At 45.3% G+C, this 16,642-nt stretch overlaps 1 protein-coding gene across 4 annotated transcripts in view; it reads right to left on the minus strand.

Moving 5' to 3' along the window:
- The window catches only part of Tiam1 (TIAM Rac1 associated GEF 1), a 359,774-nt gene that overhangs the window by 272,061 nt on the left and 71,071 nt on the right, over window positions 1-16,642 (minus strand). For 3 of the 4 annotated variants that reach the window (XM_078044519.1, XM_078044520.1, XM_078044521.1), the window contains one exon: window positions 9,232-9,284. The exons of the other annotated variant lie outside the window; for it this stretch is intronic. The gene's annotated coding sequence lies outside the window, so the exon portion shown is untranslated. The remainder of the gene's footprint in view (window positions 1-9,231; window positions 9,285-16,642) is intronic. 4 annotated transcript variants of the gene reach the window in all.

Below are 16,642 nucleotides of genomic sequence, written 5' to 3' on the forward strand. Positions count from 1 at the left end.
TGAACCCTAACAGGACAAGGAGGGCACCCATGTGGAAGGAGGTCGACCCAGGAAAGAAAGATTGGTTACATGCTTGTGAAGTGAGCAAATAAGTAAAGATATTAAGGGTCATGGCCACTAGATTTGTCCTTGGCACAGAACGCATTGAAAGACGGAAAGGAAGAAAACGAGAACAATCTTTGTGCTACTGAACCGGAACTGAAGCGGAGTCAGATGTATAAATATATAACTTCCTAGTGAGAGTATTAGAACCGTGACACCCCAAAAGCAGTGAGCACACCTAATGCCCACTATGGCTTCTATGTCCCCGTCTCCACAAAAAGGAACCACAACTTCTTGGAGAAACGGCTGGTTCTTCCACTGGGACAGAAGAAGAGCCCAGAACATCTAGTAGTACCAGAAGGTAAAGAAGTACTCAAAGAAAAACAGCACAGAGAAGCCAACTGTTCCTGGCCCAGTCAGTGACAACTTGAGTATCAAAAATCATTACAGTAGTGGAACACAGCCCCTTGGATAACATATTCAATTATGAGTTAATCGTAGGGCAATTCAAAAGCTAGACCCTGAGATGGGAAGTCGTGTCATCAGCTTTCCATCACTGTGACAGAGTGTGGGAGATGATTAAAAGAAAAGGTTTATTCTGGCTCACAGTTTTAGAGGATCCAGTCAGTGGTCAACTGGTCCTGTGGGGCTGTGACAAGGCAGGACATCACAGCAGGAGCTCAATCCTCCTCAAGGGCATGTCCCCCATGACTCAGGGACCTCCCTTAAGCCCTCCCCCTAAAGGCCCACCAGCCCCCAAGAGTGCCACCCGGGGGAACAAGCCTTTAACACATAGGCCTTTGGGGACACTCCAAACACAAAGGATAGCAGAAGTGCTGGAACATGGTATAAATTCCGTGACAGTGCTGCCAAAGAAGCAGAACCAGATCATCAGAAATACGACGAAGCAAACCCACACTGAGAAATATGCTAGAAAACCAAAACCCATGATCTTCAAATGGGATAAAAAAAAAAAAAAATGAGGTCCTAGTCCCTCTGCAGAGGCTGAAAGAGATATGACTACTACGGGAAAGACATGACTTGAACCAACACTTTGGCTTATAAAGGACACCACGGAACAAAGGGAGGAATTGGACTGGGGTCTGAGGGCAAGAAGAGAGCACGGGCCAGGGTAATGGCCTGGTATCATTGGCTCCTGGTTTGCACACACAAGGAATGCCAGGGTAGCCTGTAGGTAATTTACTCTCAAGTAGGTCCAGGAAAAAAGAAGAGGGGAAATAGAAATTCCTTGTGTATTATATTCTCATCTGTCTGTGATTTGCTTTTAAAAAATTTTGTTAGAATTTTTTTGAAAAAAACTTCAGTATGGTGGTGGTTACGGAGTAAGACCTGAAAAGACCCCATCGTCTTCTTTATTATAAATGGTTACTTGTGGAGAAGGCAATGGAATTCATGGGAGAGGAGACGTATAAAGAGAAGGACTTTTGCTTTTACTTGCATGTTTTTTAGGAGGGGGGATAGTAGAGAATAGGACAGACAGCAGAATACATCAGACACTAGAAAGGCAATATGTCAATCAATGGAAGGGTAACTGATGTGAAACAGCAATCTGTATACGGGGTAAAGTTGGGAGTTCATAACCCACTTGAATCAAACTGTGAAAGATGATGTATTAAGAACTGTGTAATGTTTTGAACGACCAACAATAAAAAAAAAATAATAATAAATAAATAAATAAATAAATAAAAGACACATGTATTACCTGTGTGCTTTTTAAATAATAATATACTCAGAAAAAAAAAAGTTGGCAGTGGAGTGGGCAGAGGATGCTTATGGAGGAATCCCCTCATGGTCCACTACCCAGGGACACCACAGCTCTCCATTGGCACAGAGGGTCTCATCTGGCACTTGGAGAGGCGGGCTCCTAGGGCTCTTGTGCCCACATCCACCTGTCACTCGGGGCAAAGGCTGGGGAAACTGGGAAGCATCTACAGCACTTAGGAGATTCTCTTTAAGGTAAGATTAAAAGGATGGCAAATTTCTCCCCCTGCTTCTTTATTTTAACTTGCAAAGAAGGTCATGATCTATTTCTGTTGACTGGCTTTCAATTTTTAAAAACTTCTTCCTCTGGGAAATGTTTTATGATGAATACAGAATCCTCACATGCCCACGTCCAACTTCAACCATTCAATCCTCTTTCGTTGTTCTCTCCACCCGCTGGGTTATTTACTTAGAAGAAAACCTCAAGTATCAGAGTATATCATCCACAAACATGTCAAAAGGCATTTCTAGAACAGACGGGTTTAAAAATATAATCCCAGTACTATTTTTTCAGGTCCAATCAAAAAAAAAAAAATCCTGAATATCACCAACTCACCATACTGATATCTATCTATCTATCTCTCTCTCTCTCTCTCTCTCTCTCTCTCTCTCTCTCTCTCTCTCTCCTGCCCCACTTTCTCTCATTGTTTTGATTTCTCTCATTGTTTTGGTCAAATCAGGATCCAAAACAAGATCCCATGCTTTACCTGTCTGCTTTGGTTGTTCAATTCCTTTACCCTGCGATCCCTCCTCCCTTTTAACCCTCCCCCCAAGGTTTGCCATTGTTCCCCTCTTCCAGCTTAATGTCTGGGCAGTTTAAGAGACTCCTGGCTCCCTCCTTTTCTCTGCCTCCCCTAATCTCCTCCTTGATCTTTTTTCTTTCTTTCTTTTTTTTTTTTTTTTTTAAACTTCTGTTAGCAAATCCTCAGTGAGCCCAGAATAGTGGCATTTTGGGGTCAGGCTTCCAGCAGGGAGCTCCAGGGAGGGAGGTGGAGAGCTCTGCTCACGGCTGCACCAACCTCCCCAGAAAACAGAAGTGCAAGGAAATTCCCCAGAAACACCCGGCCAGCCCTGGCCCTGCCGTTCACCATGACAGGGGAAGAACTGTCCGTCTTGGGGCCTTCCAGGGTTTTCTCACTTAAAGGACCCAGTGAGAGCATGACACGGATGATGGTGACATTAACAGGACATTTACTCCTGGCCCAAAGGTTCCTCCAGACTTCTTCCAGCCAAGATCTTCTCTGACTGGAGTTTTTAAGAACCAAATACACTTAATGCGTTAGCAAAGAACCACATCCTCATTTGGCTAGGGAGAAAAATACTTGGCAGATACAAAGGGAAAATAAGACCATGACAACACAGAAACCGAGCCACAGAGCAGATTACAAAACACCCCACAGGCATCGGCACGTCTGAATCTGAATAACATGCTGTCCTTCAAGGCTCTCTCTTACACGTTAGCAGATCTTATCCACACTAGAGCGGAACGATTTTAGAAAATGGTAAGAAGGCAGAAACTTGAGGTCGTGGATATCTAACCAGTTGTCTTCAACTAAGGTGATTTTTATACCCCTTGCTCCCAGAGGACATGTGGCAATGTTTGGGGGCATTCTGGTTGTCACTGTTAGGGAGGCATACTGGATCTACTGGGCAGGTGGCAATAATGCTGTCGGACATCCCACCACTCGGACAGCCTGATGCACTAAGAAGAACCCAGCCCAGGATGGCAGCTGTCCTGAGACTGAGAGACCAGACACGGGCAAGTCCCCTGTCCCCACAGTACTGTGAAACTGTACTGTGCTGGGGGCGCTGGGAAGGCTGCCGAGGTCTCAGACCATGGGAGGACAGGTACCCAGACCCTGTCTTATGCCTCCACACTGGGCCACCCCAACACAGGAGGTCAGACAAGGAAACCGTGCTGCGTGGGTTTGGTTTTGTTACCAGCCTAGACCCCGTGTGTTGCTGAATCTGAGCTATTTCCTCCATGAAGACATCCAGGGAAACTGCACTTAGCAGACCCTCTCCAACTGAAGAACCCGCTCTGTGCCCAGAGGCGCATGAGAGCACCTCAGATCTCTAGCAACTCCGTGGAGAATGGACTATGCGCAGACGGGAACAAAGCAGAACACCATTTCAGAGGCAATTGTGATAAGAATTTGATGGAAAAATCAAACCCACCCCAAAAGAGAAAGATTTGCCAAGCTATTCTGAAGAATCTACAGACTCTAAAAGTTATTTCCAAAAACATCCCAAATGTTTCAGCAATAGCGGTCTCTTTCTCATAGGCTACTGGGCAAGCCCCCCCAGCCCCCTACCCACATGGTTCTGGGTGGCCTTTGACTTCAGCATCCTTAGTCACAGGGCTAAACTGCCTCAGAAGGCCAGGGCTGTGGCATTCGGCCACCAGGGGGCAGTGAAGAGCACCCACTAGCACTCTGGGCCAAGGGAATAGGGAATATAGCCCACTGGGATGTTCCCTCCCAGGGCTCTTGAGAGTTCTGGTCTCCTAGTCTTCAAGGAGCCAATCAGAGCAAGAGTGGGGCTTGGGAAAACTGAGGCTCAGGCTGCATGCTTAGGGGCCTATTCTCTCCCCTGTGTTTCCTTGTAGAGCTTTTCCTTGGACTCATTTCAGCTACCACAGCAACAAGATCCCTGGGGCCAGGTTGTCCAAGGAGGTCCAGCTGCTTTGAAGCTCCAGGCTCCAGCTCAGCCTTCTACCTGGGCAAGAAGGGGGCTCCACCTGGTCACCTCTAAGTCCCCAGGAAATTTCTGCAGTCTGCAATTGACGAGTCTGCCCTCTTCTCTCTTCCCTGACAAGAGTTAAAGAATCCTCTATCAGCCCCTCTTGAACTCTCTCTCAACCACCAAAAACCAAAGCAGGGTCAGGCATGGTGGCGCACACCTGTAATCCCAGCAACTCAGGAGGCGGAGGCAGGAGTATCACAAATTTGAGACCAGCCTCAGAATTTAGTGAGGCCCTATGCAACTGAGACCTTGCCTCAAAATAAAAATTAAAAGGGCTGGAAATGTGACTCAGTGGTTAAGTGCCCCTGGGTTCAAGCCCCAGCACAAAAAAAAAAAAAAAAAAAAAGTAAGGCAGATATCAAGACGTTACAATCTGGGCACAGATTCAGAAGTGCTACTGTAAAAACTAATTCAGACATCACCCGGTCCTCAGAGGTCTCCTCTCCACCCAAACTTAAGCTTCACACTTCAAAGAAAGATTGTTAATTACACATTATGATACCAATTATATCCAAATGCACTATGAAATAGACTCTTTGCTAAGCAATTTTACTGTTTCAATTCTTTTCTTCTGCCATTTTTAATAATTGAGCTCTGGTTTTTATTACATTAAAATGCAATTAAGGACAAGTCCTTTATATTTTAAACCTATTTCAAATTTTTTTTTTACACGAAGAATTCCACAGTCATCCATCATGATGTAGCATACAATATAGGGTAAAGACCAAAGCAATAGCCTAGATAAAATTAGCTGAGTTCCACTGGGGGTGTGGGGAATGCAGGTCTCCTTATTTTGAAAACCTTCAGCATAAGATATTAAAAGGATACAGAATTCCTGATCAAAGGCAAACCACATACTAGTGCATTCACATGGAAGAGAAAGCTTTTCACTATCCAAGGAAAAGGAGGTGACAAATGAGACCTCAAAATGCTGAGTTTCGGGATTGGTGGCATGCTACCACCGACAAAGTTAAAATGACCCCATTATTGAATGTGTGCCTGGCGTTGCTGAAATACATTTCCTCTAGAGTACAGTTGACCTTCTGTATCTGTGGGTCATGGCCCTTCGATGGTTGCATCTGTATTGAACATATACTACCTTTTTTTCTTGTCATTATTCCCTAAACAATACAGCATAACATCCGTTTGCACCACGTTCATATTTTCAAGCATCAGAAGCAATCTAGAGACGATTTGGAACACACTGGAGGGGGTGGGTAGGTTTTGTGTAAACACTGTGCCATTTTATATAACAGACTTGAGCATCCTGGGATTTAGGGGGAGGGTTCCTGGAACCCATCCCCCACAGATACCAAAAGGAGGACTGTTTAAGGATAATAGCATCTAACATAGAAAAATTAATAAGGAAAACTGAATCATTTTAATAGTTTTAAGCCACAATTTGGAAGCAGTAGATTTCATATTCTCACATAGAAGACTTAGTGATATTTTAGCATGTGATCTTGTGTGATCCTTAGCTTCAGAGCCTTGTTCAACCTCAGCTTATCTTCAACCCCAAAATTCAGAAAACTTTTTATTTCGTGAAGGGCCAAATAGTAAATATTTTAGTCTTTGCGGACCAGTATGATCTGTGAAAGCACTGTGATAGCACTATGTCATCATAGCAAGAAAACAGCCACTGATCACAGGTAAAAGAACCAGTGTCACTGTGTCCCACTAAAACTTCATTAGTAAAACAGGCAGGTATAATTTGTGCAGTCCTGTTCTGGTCCTCAGAGTGATAGATAGGAAGGAGAGGTGAAGCCAATGCACCCCGAGGACTTGCCTAAGAAAACACTTTAATAAGCAAAGACTCAGCTGAACTGAATCTATCCACCAAGACGTGGAGCATACCCACGTAGGTATCATTTCTCAACAATCATACTTCTTAAGATATAAGGGTTTCTCCTCACAGAAACAAATTCCACTCGATCATGGGGCTCGTCTAAGAAACCAGCATTCACCAGAGGTTCTGTAGCCATCTCTCCAAATGGCCTGGCTCAGCACCCCTTTTGGTAGCTGGCAGAGCCAGGGCTGGGATACAGGCTGTGTTCACTGAGCTGAAAGAGGTAACTAGTCCACCAGGGGAGAATTCCACGCAGCAACTCATAAACCACTCCAGAACGAATAACCCAGCAGAAACTCCTACCTGCTGAATGGCCCAGAAGGTCCCAGAACAGCAGAAATTGACCAATGTCAGCCTTCTCATCCAAACACGTGGCTCTTCACTCTCCTGGACAGCTCTTTCTCCCACACAATTGAAACAGCAATTGCTTTTAGGTACTGATTTACCACCTATTCCACACCTATCTCAGTTTTAGGCAGCGAGGGGTTTACATCACACACCATACAAATGCCCAGTTGACTGGCACCTCCTAATTGGTCTTCTTGACCTTGCCCTTGACCCTTCCGCATAGTATATTCTTGTGTTAAAAAGGAAGTAAGATCATGTCCATCCCAAGGGCCCAGAGGCCCCACAATGGTCTGCAAGCCTTGCACACTCTGATTCCAACCCACTGCCCCAATCTCATGGGCTCCCTAATTAATCACCCCTTAGCTCTCTCTGCCCCTCCCTCATGCTCCTTAGCAAGGCTGAGCACACCTGAAACACTTTGCACCTTATCTCAACTATGCCCCCTACCCACCTTGATTTGCTCAAAAGTCTTTTTGGAGAAGCCCTATATTAACCCCAGGGCACCCTGGGACCCTATTGCCCTTCCTATCTTTGTTTTTCAATATAACATACTGTTTACATCCACATTCGTTTATTTTCTATCTTTACACACAGTAGAATGTAAACCCCCTGAGGACAGGGTTTTTGTCCTTGATGCCTAAAACTGAGATAGGTGAGGAATAGGTGGTAAATAAGTACCTAAAAGTAAATTAATTCTCCTTGTATTTATCCTCCCTGGAATATTCCAGAGCATTGCTATTAAAAAAAAAAAAATCTCTTGTTTTCTAGCACAGTTTATTTTATCCTATTTATATCCTCATCAAATTATATTTGATCTACTTTATATCTTCTCTTCCCTCCTTTCTTTTATTATCTAGAAACACTTATTGTGGGAATTTAAAAGGTCTCTTTTTTTTTTTTTTTTTACTAAGTTTCTACGAAATCTTCACCCCTATGTCAACTCTATTAACCAACCAAATTTCATAATATTTTTTTAAAAGCCCCTTGATCATCTTTGAAGGATGATATGGAAATAACTCATTATTGGGCCAATGAAAGGTAAGAATCAAGCCCATTATTCTGCTTGCATATGTAAACTAGATAAAAAATTCTGAAAGGTAAATAAAATCTCTCTCATAAAATTTTTCCAACTAATACATAGAGAAGAAATGACAATTAGAATATCACCTTTTTGTAATTCCTAAAGAAAAGGCCGGATCTTGACATCCATTGTAGCACACCAATGGCTGCTTGAACTATAAGGAGAAATGCTGAAAGGCATCCCAACAATGGATGATGGGGTGAAATGAAACCCATGAGGTTTTAATAAACCATGGTATATATTTCATAAGGTCATTTCATAAAGTAATGTATTTCATGGCCCAACAATGAATGGTGTTGACCACACAAGTCAATAAGAACATCAATTCAACAAGAGGCAGAATGTGCACTTCCATGGAAGTCACACCATCGCCTGTGACATATGCCCCCAAACTTGAACTTGAATCTCTCTGGTCCAGGCTTTAGAACACTGGAAATGTGGGAGGCAATGAAGCATATTGAACGACAGCCCAAGGATGCTGGCAGCAAAATCGACACTGTGGGAACTGTACAGACAAAAGACCAGCTTCTGACAAAATGCACGGCAAGCGGAACAAGAGAAGGCCGGGAACCAGCACATGCAATGCGACTCGAGAGACACACTGACCAGATGCAGTGGGCCCTTTGCTGAGATCCTGTGATGACACTGAAGTATTTTTAACGAGGTATGAAAAAGTAACCATGAGATGATAAGGGAAATCTGAACATGAGTATTCAGTAATACCACAAAATGAATGACTGTCCAGTTTTACAGGGTAGTAGCACTGCATGGGTGCCTGACCAAAAGAACCTTATCTTTTCAGAGTCACAGTAAAAGATTTACAATGTATTTGATTTTCTTCTTAAATCCACACCCCACGATTCTCCAGGCAAACTTCCAGATGACTTCAGTTGTTTGGTTTCTGCAGCAGTAGTCAGAAAATATAATCCGGTGTACATTTCCCACTACCTACCAGCATGGCTGCACATCTCAGATTCTCCTACATCGTCTTGTGACGTCTTTTTTTTTTTTAATTCATTCTAATTTGTTATATATGACAGCAGAATGCATTGCAATTCATATTACGCCTATAGAGCATGATTTTTCATATCTCTGGTTGTACACAGTGTAGAGTCACACCGTTCGTGTCTTCATACATGTACTTAGAGTAGTGATGTCCATCCCATTCCATGGCCTTTCCTACCCTCATGCCCTCCCCGTTCCCAGGAGGTGCTTTTCACATACTCCCATGAATGATGGATTACAGGAGTGAAAACCAGCAAACACCCAGCACAGATTTGGGGCTCTATGATACACAAATACATAAAAAAAGTACATTTCTGTCTATGCCCATGAAGGTCCTAGAATTTTCTAGAGACAAGGCACCTGGGAGAGTGGAACTACTCACCACAGGGAGGTCAAGCTTCCAACAGTGTGAACATTGGGAACGCAGCCATCAACCTAGAAGGTAAAAGGAAAGAGTTCTGAGTGACAAGCCGCTTTCGCAAAGTCCAGGCATTTCTTCCCGTTGGCAAAAAAAAGGAGCACGTCATTCACAGGACCTTGTCGGAGGAGGCTTCAGCAAGAGCTAGCAGCCGAGGAAGGAAGCAAAGGAAGGCGAAGTGGAAGCTGAGCAGAGTGACCCAGGACGGTGACCTGGGTCCACACGGAGCCGACCTCAGTGGCGTCACCCTGATTTCACCTCCTAGAGGAGCAATATCCCCAAATCAGCACCACAGGCTCAGAGCGCTGCTGACAAAAGCAAGAAAAGGCCAGGCACATTAGGGCACACCTGTCGGGGACCCCAGTTCTTGGTAGGTGAGAGCAGGAGGATCACTGGAGCCCAGGAGTTGAGGGCCAGCCTGAGCCACACACACGTGAACAAGAAGAGCAATACGAATTCACTTTTATTAAAATTGTAAAAGCTAGTGAATTCTCTTAATTAGGGAAGCCACACGCTTCAAGGAAAAAGCAGGATTAAGATCAAGTAGAAATGAAAACTCAGATCTCAGAGTTGAGAGCAAGGCTGAGCTTCTTAACAATGAGAACCAGCCCTCCAGGCCCCTTGCAGGGACAGTGAGCCCCACGGAGCTCTCAGTGTTGGGTGACCTAAGAAAAGCGGTCCTGGGGATTCCCAGCAATCCGTGGTTTTCTAGTGAGTTATGCTAAAGGAAAAAAAAAAAGTATTTGGACACTGTTTTTGAATGGTAAGGCATTTATTCAGGATTATAGTCAAAGGTAGATATTAAGGCTACTTCAGTTAGGAACAGAGCAAGACTCTGGGGATTCATGACCAGAGGGAGGGGCCAGTAGATGGGAAATTGCTAAAAAAAAAAAAAAAGAAGCATCAGAGTTAGGGGGATTCTTGCTAAACCCACTCAGGATTCTTGCTGAAGGCTGGGCAAGGACTGAGACAGTGGAGGCGGGGGACGGGTAACCTGATCGGCTCTCAAGGGTGGGAGATTCTTGCCAAACCGATCTAGCAAGATTCTTGCTAAAACTGGGCTTGGCAGGCCCTGAGACAGGATCAGGTTGAAAAGAAGGCTCAGAGAAGCTGACTGGAGTTTGGTGAGATACAAGTCTTTTGTCAGTAATGGCAACTGGAGCTTAGAAACAGGTCCTGGGTCTTCGAGTCGACGCCCAAGGCCACAGGAAGTATAAGCAGAAGCAAGGAGCTGAACGGAGACTTCCCAGCCCCAAACCCAGAGGCCTCAGGCCCACCTGGTGTCCGAGCGTTCCACTGCACACTCCTCAATTGCTTCCCCACATGTAATTTCCCTGTCTTACAAAAATCAAAACATGTCCAATTCTATACAACAAGGTACCAAATGATAAGGGTACCAAATGAAAGCCGCGTGATAAACTAATACAACTCCATGTGGCATTGACGATTGCTTCACTAGGAACAATGAGCCTTTCAAAGGGGCCTTGTAATGACAAGATAGGAGAAGGGGGAGGACTGGATTTAAAAGCATCTGACAAAAACCAGGAAGCTTTCAATCACTAACGGAATTACAAAACTTCCCTAGCTCGAGCTAAGCCATTTCCTGTGATGCTCAGGCCCCAGGCAGAGCACCTCGGGATGACGGAGCTGCCACAGGCCCTCAAATGCGCCGACCGACTGCACTGGGCTCTTTGGGTTTGCAAGGGTGACGTACTAACTACTCCTGGGTTACCCTTCTGGGTGCTCACCCTCTTTGTCCACTGTGATCTGTGCCTGCAACCCCTTGGGATGTCCCAGTAGAAGCCATGAGGAGAGGTGATAGTAACGAGGAAGGTGATAGGAAAGGCAGGAGCACTTATCCCCTGCTTCCCTGTTTCTGGGTCACCTGGGGCCTGTCCATCATGGGTCATGGCTTGTCTTAGGTCACCTGCTCCCTCTGTCTTCAGTTCTAGGGGATGGTGGGCTTCCTCGTGCAACCCCACTATACCTCCCTCTCCCTTCTGCTTCTCTGAACTCCATGACACTTTGATCCAACTCTCTGGTCACCTGTTTGAGTGTGCCATGGATTTTTCCCATCCAGACTTTGACTGACAGCAGTGGAAAGCTGGCGAGAGTGGCGCACATCTTTAGTCCCAGCTAATAAGGAGGCAGAAGTGGGAGGATTGGGGCCCTGTGAGTTCAAGGACAAAAACAAACCAAGAAGAAATTAGGGCAACAGTGGAGAGGAGGGAGAGAATCAGAAATTCAGTTTTCCATAATCTGCCTTCAATGGAGGCAGGAAAAGTGAGAGTCCAATTCCCCGACCCCCAGCAGTACTACGGATTGAGCCCATGGGTGCTCTACCACTGAGCTACATCCCCAGCCCCTTTTATTTTTTATTTAGAGACAGAGTCTTGCTAAGTGCTGAAGGCCTTGCTAAGTGGCTGAGGCTGATCTTGAACATGTGATCCTCCTGCCTCAGCCTCCTGAGTTGCTGCTATTGCTGGGGTGTGCCACTGAACCCAGGGGAGAACTCAATTTTTAAGATAGTTTTCCTGGTACGTGTATTGGGACAAGGCAGGGCGTTCAAGGATGCTCAGATGGTGAGGGTGTCGATGGAAGCCCCAGTTCTAAAAAGACGTTGTCGTGTGTTTGCATTTTTCTAAGAGAAATCCAGAAAGAAAAAGGTTTAAAATTTCATTGGATTCTCAAAAATGAGCCACCAATGATGTTAAGAGACAATGTTGCAAAGAAAAGCACAGAAACCGCCACATTTCCCTGGGGGGAAAAAAAAAAAAAAGAGGCGCAGCAGATGGTCCGCACCTAGGTCAGCCCTGGGGCAAGAGCACAACTGCTTCCCTCGCCAAGCGGGCTGGGGCTGGAGGAGGATCCGCTGTCCCTGGCAGCCCACAGCCCACTGCCACCCGCCCCAGAAGGCAGCTGGGACAGTGTGTTCCTGCAAATCACTCACAGCTCCCTCCCAACAATCAAGTGACATTTTGAAAAGCTCATCAGCTCAGCAGGTGCTCAGATGCACAAGCAAAATCGTGAAAACAGTTCCAAAAACAGTTCCGTTCCGGGACTGAGGAAGAACCTCATCCTGTGGGCAAACCTGCAGCCCCTCCTGAGACATGGGAGAACATCGAGGCAGAAAACCAGGAAGCGAAGAATACGCTGGAGACAGCAAAATAGCGGAGTGATCATACAGGAAATGTCCAGGTTAGTCTAGGAGTGTGCACAGATGACCTCGCCCTGGGCAATCATCAACCTTTCCAGACACGTGGCCCCAGAGCCCAGGTCTGCCAGCACCTGCTGTGTGACCCAGGAAAAGTAGCTCACCCTCCCTGGGCTACAGTTTCTCCTTGGGTATCATGGAGAGATGATCCTTCAGTGCCAACCTCATAGGGCCATTGTGGGGTTGATAGAAAATAAAAGTGTTTTGTCAAGTCCCTTGGACTCAGTAAATGCCTTCCCGAGTCTGTTTTTCCATCCTCACCAGGGATCTTCCATTTCCTACACTATTTGGGTGGTCAGATACAAACAAACAGAAGGTGATGAGGCTGAGGAAATGGATGCCGAAGGACAATGGCTCCTGAGGGGACCAGAAACTCTAATCCACCTGAAGCCCCAGGACTGTGCCCATCTCTTCAGCTGCGGTCCCTTCCCAGATGTACCAGGTCCTTCACTCCAAGGCAAAAGGCCAGGATGACTTGGGATCCTTGCTCAGGAGCCTTGATTGACACCCAGCCTTGCAGAGGACTGACTGGGTGGCCTTGCACAAGTTATGTCATCTGTGACTTGGTTTCTTCATCTGTCGTTCAGATATAATCCCAATCCTAGTCCCTGTGTTTTCATGAGAATTAACTAGATTCATGCAAAGTTCTTAGAATAGTGTCGAGTGTACAGAAATAACTCAACAAATGCAGGCTGTCATAATGCCTGGCACATTTCAGCCAGTTTCTAAGGGCCATTTAACAAAGAGCCTCTGTGCTCCAAAGAGCCGCCAAATGCTGGGTTCACGAGCCCATGGACCAGCTACTATGTCACGTCCTTGATCCTGAGATGTGCTGCATGTTTTAACGTTCCCAAAATTCACTAGACTCCACAGGTAACATAGATTTTCTCATCTGTTAAGTGGGGATAATAACAGCATGGAGCTAATGGGATCGGTGGAGGATGAGAGAGTAATATGTGCAAAATGTTCCAAACAAGGCTTGGCTCTGGATCCTCATCAGAACTGGGTTCTCTGCAAGTGTTTTCATCGTCATGGTGTATGAATCGATCTGAGCTACTGCAAGCCTTCCCGCTCCAACCAAATGTGGAAATTCTCCCTCACCCCTCACTCCATCCAGGAATCACCTGCCCTGGGTACCATGGATGCTGCTGTGGATGGGGCTGTGCTGAGTGGCAGGCACCTGCTGGACCGTTACCATCCCACGGGCTGCCTACAGCTGGTGACCCGCAGAACGTGGTTAGGATGTTGCTGCGTTGCACATATTGGATCTTGATGCTGTCAAAGGCCACCAGAGAAGCCAAGAACCAGGGCTGTGGAGGAATCAGTGGCTCCTTTGCTCATAACAAAGTCTAGAATTCCATAACATCACTCTAAGTTGAGTGACCCCTGCCCGAGATGGGACTGGAAGTGGTTCAGATTTGAGGCTGTTTTCAGATTTCGGAATGTTTGCATGTACATCATGAGATATCTTAGAACTGAGACCCAAGTCTAAGCAGGAAATTCATTTGATTCCTATACATATCATAGACAAGTTTTCATGGTGTGCAATTTTCCCTTTGGAGTGTCAGGTCAGGGCTCAAAGAGTTTCATATGTTGGAGTGTTTGGGGTTTTTAACCAAGGATGCTCAATCTATATCTTCCTTTCATTTGTTATTTTAGCTGCTCCTTGCTACCCTAGAGACGTGAGGATTTTTAAACAAACAAGGGCACATTCAATGAAAGGTAGACTCCAGAGAACGTGGGCTCTGGTCAGACCAACTGGTCGTAAATACCGATTCCCTCAACTATTAGTCACCTGGCCTTGGGCCAGTCCCCTGCCTCAGTTTCCTCACATGTAAGATGAGGATAGCAGCAGCTAGTGGGCAAGTAATGAATAAATGAATTAACACATGAAGCTCTTTGGAGAAGCTCTATGCCCACAAGCTCCCACAAACCTGGGCCACTTTTATTCTATAGCACCCAGAAGCCCTGCAAACCACCTATTTTGGTGAAGTTGTATGTAGGGAGAGCAAGTGGTGTTTTCCAGCCAGTAAAATGAGATGACAGATCAGCAGAACAGCCGCCACCTCCCCCCCCACAAGCTGTGTGACTTCGAGCTAGCGTGCAAATTCCCTGAACCCCTTCTTCGTCCCCAGCTATCTGGGGTTGTAGCTACTGTACAGGACTATTGTGAGCCATGAGAACATGTTGCGTCGGCATGAAGTAAATGCTTTTCTGCATCTCTTTCTCTTCCCTGGGGCATCAAGCAGACTGCAAAAGCAGAAAGTAAATTCTTGCAACTCTCAGGAAAGTGTGTCACCCACCTAGATTAAAGCCCTTGGGTACCCGAGACCCTGTGGCCAGCTAGGACTAGTGATGTTTTCCTATCCACTGAGCAAGGCATCAGCCGACTTCACAGGGGCACACTCACGTGGCCCATCTTCCAGCACTCAGATGTCAGCCACTTTCCACCAAATGCTCAATGAGCAGGAACCACAGTCAAAAAGCTCCAGTGGAGAAGGAGGAAGAGGCCTGGGAAACACAGACCTCCTCCGCAAAGACTGACTCTAACGATAAGCCCTGGAGAACCTTGGACAGCTACGGCACGCACGAGGCGGTGTCTGATCATTAGCAGAGAAGCTAGGGAAGGTCATTCTTATATAAACATCTGAGGGATAAAGAGTGTGGATAAATGTCAAAAACAATGCTCCAAACGGCTGCAAGCCTGCTTGCTTACACAGCTGTTTCCTTCTTCAGACAAATGATAAAACATCAGCACTTCCGAATATAAATCGTCTTCAATTAAGACATTTCTGCGGGAAAGCTCTTTTGGCAGGACAAACGGAATATTTACCACTCTTCTCCGACTTGGATCTTTCGAGGTTGGCAGGGCGATTTATTTTTGTTGATTAAACAAAATACAAATGGAAAGGGCCTAAAAATTGATTAGCCAATTACACTCAATGATTCTCAACAATGCAGTGCGCATTATTAGCTTTGCCAGAGTCATAAAAATGCCTCCTAGCTCTACTGTCATTTGCAGGATTTACACCATTGATATTTGTGCTGACAGAAAGATGAAGTAAGGACCGGATTATGCAAAATTTGTCTTCTCTTGTGTAGGAACAGAAGGAAGAGAAATGATGAAGGGCTTGGGTACTTTCAGGGAGAATGCGAGTACTGTCCACATTGCATATGGAAATTCTTGGAAGAATGATCTGGGCTGAGGGAGAGAGCTGTTGTCACTCGTTCTGTGCACACTTGTTCTTTAGTAAATTGCAGATTTGTTAATAGGGGCCGATTTGTTGAGACAACAACAATCATAAATATCCAGATTCTTCATCTTCCAGGGCGATGAGCATCCAGACAGGCAGCCAAACCAAATGATCACGTTAGATGCTTCTGCAAAATGGATTGATGCACACAGGGCATCATAAGCGTATCTCACTCATTCCAGAACAGTTTTTCTTCAGTGTCCCTGCGAGGTCAAGATCACAACTGCAAATAAAGTCACTTACAATAGTCATAAACCCGGGGCAGCAGAATGCGGACGCTTCCTGGTGGTCAGAGCGTGAACGTGGCAGGCTGCTGTGCATTCTTAAACTTGATTGTACATAATTGTTAATCACTGACCCATTCTCCAACCTTCCTGGGCTGGAACATGTTGCTAGGCAACCAATTTTGCTCTAGATATTTTCTGAAAGCTAGTGAGTCAACAACCAAGTGTCAACTAAGTAAACACTAACCATTAGAGACAGGTTCAGATAAATAAGAGTGCCCAGCCTCCTTAGGGCACATGCATCTCATGTCCTATCTTAATGCAGACTCATATTTCCATGCCTTACAATTGAACAAATAGACTATCTTAGGTGGAAATAGATGAAATTGCCCTTTTGGTAGCTCAATTTAGCAATTTATATGGTTTAACCTAATAACTTATAAGTGGGAGGTTTCTGCTAGCTGTGAAACAGAGGCACTATTTTCATCCACTAGCATAATCACAATTGTGCTTTGCATCAATAACATCTCATTTACCTAGTCCACACGTGTCCTAAAATTCTCTTTATAAGAAACAGTTAGGAGAGGCAAACAGCTTGCAAATGTCTGAATAAGAAGTCGCATTTGTTTTTCCACTTTGGACTTTTAAACTGAGTTGACTGTTGCTTGTACAATATGCACACA

This window comes from Ictidomys tridecemlineatus, chromosome 3 (assembly GCF_052094955.1).
Source record: "Ictidomys tridecemlineatus isolate mIctTri1 chromosome 3, mIctTri1.hap1, whole genome shotgun sequence".
NCBI lineage: Eukaryota > Metazoa > Chordata > Mammalia > Rodentia > Sciuridae > Ictidomys > Ictidomys tridecemlineatus.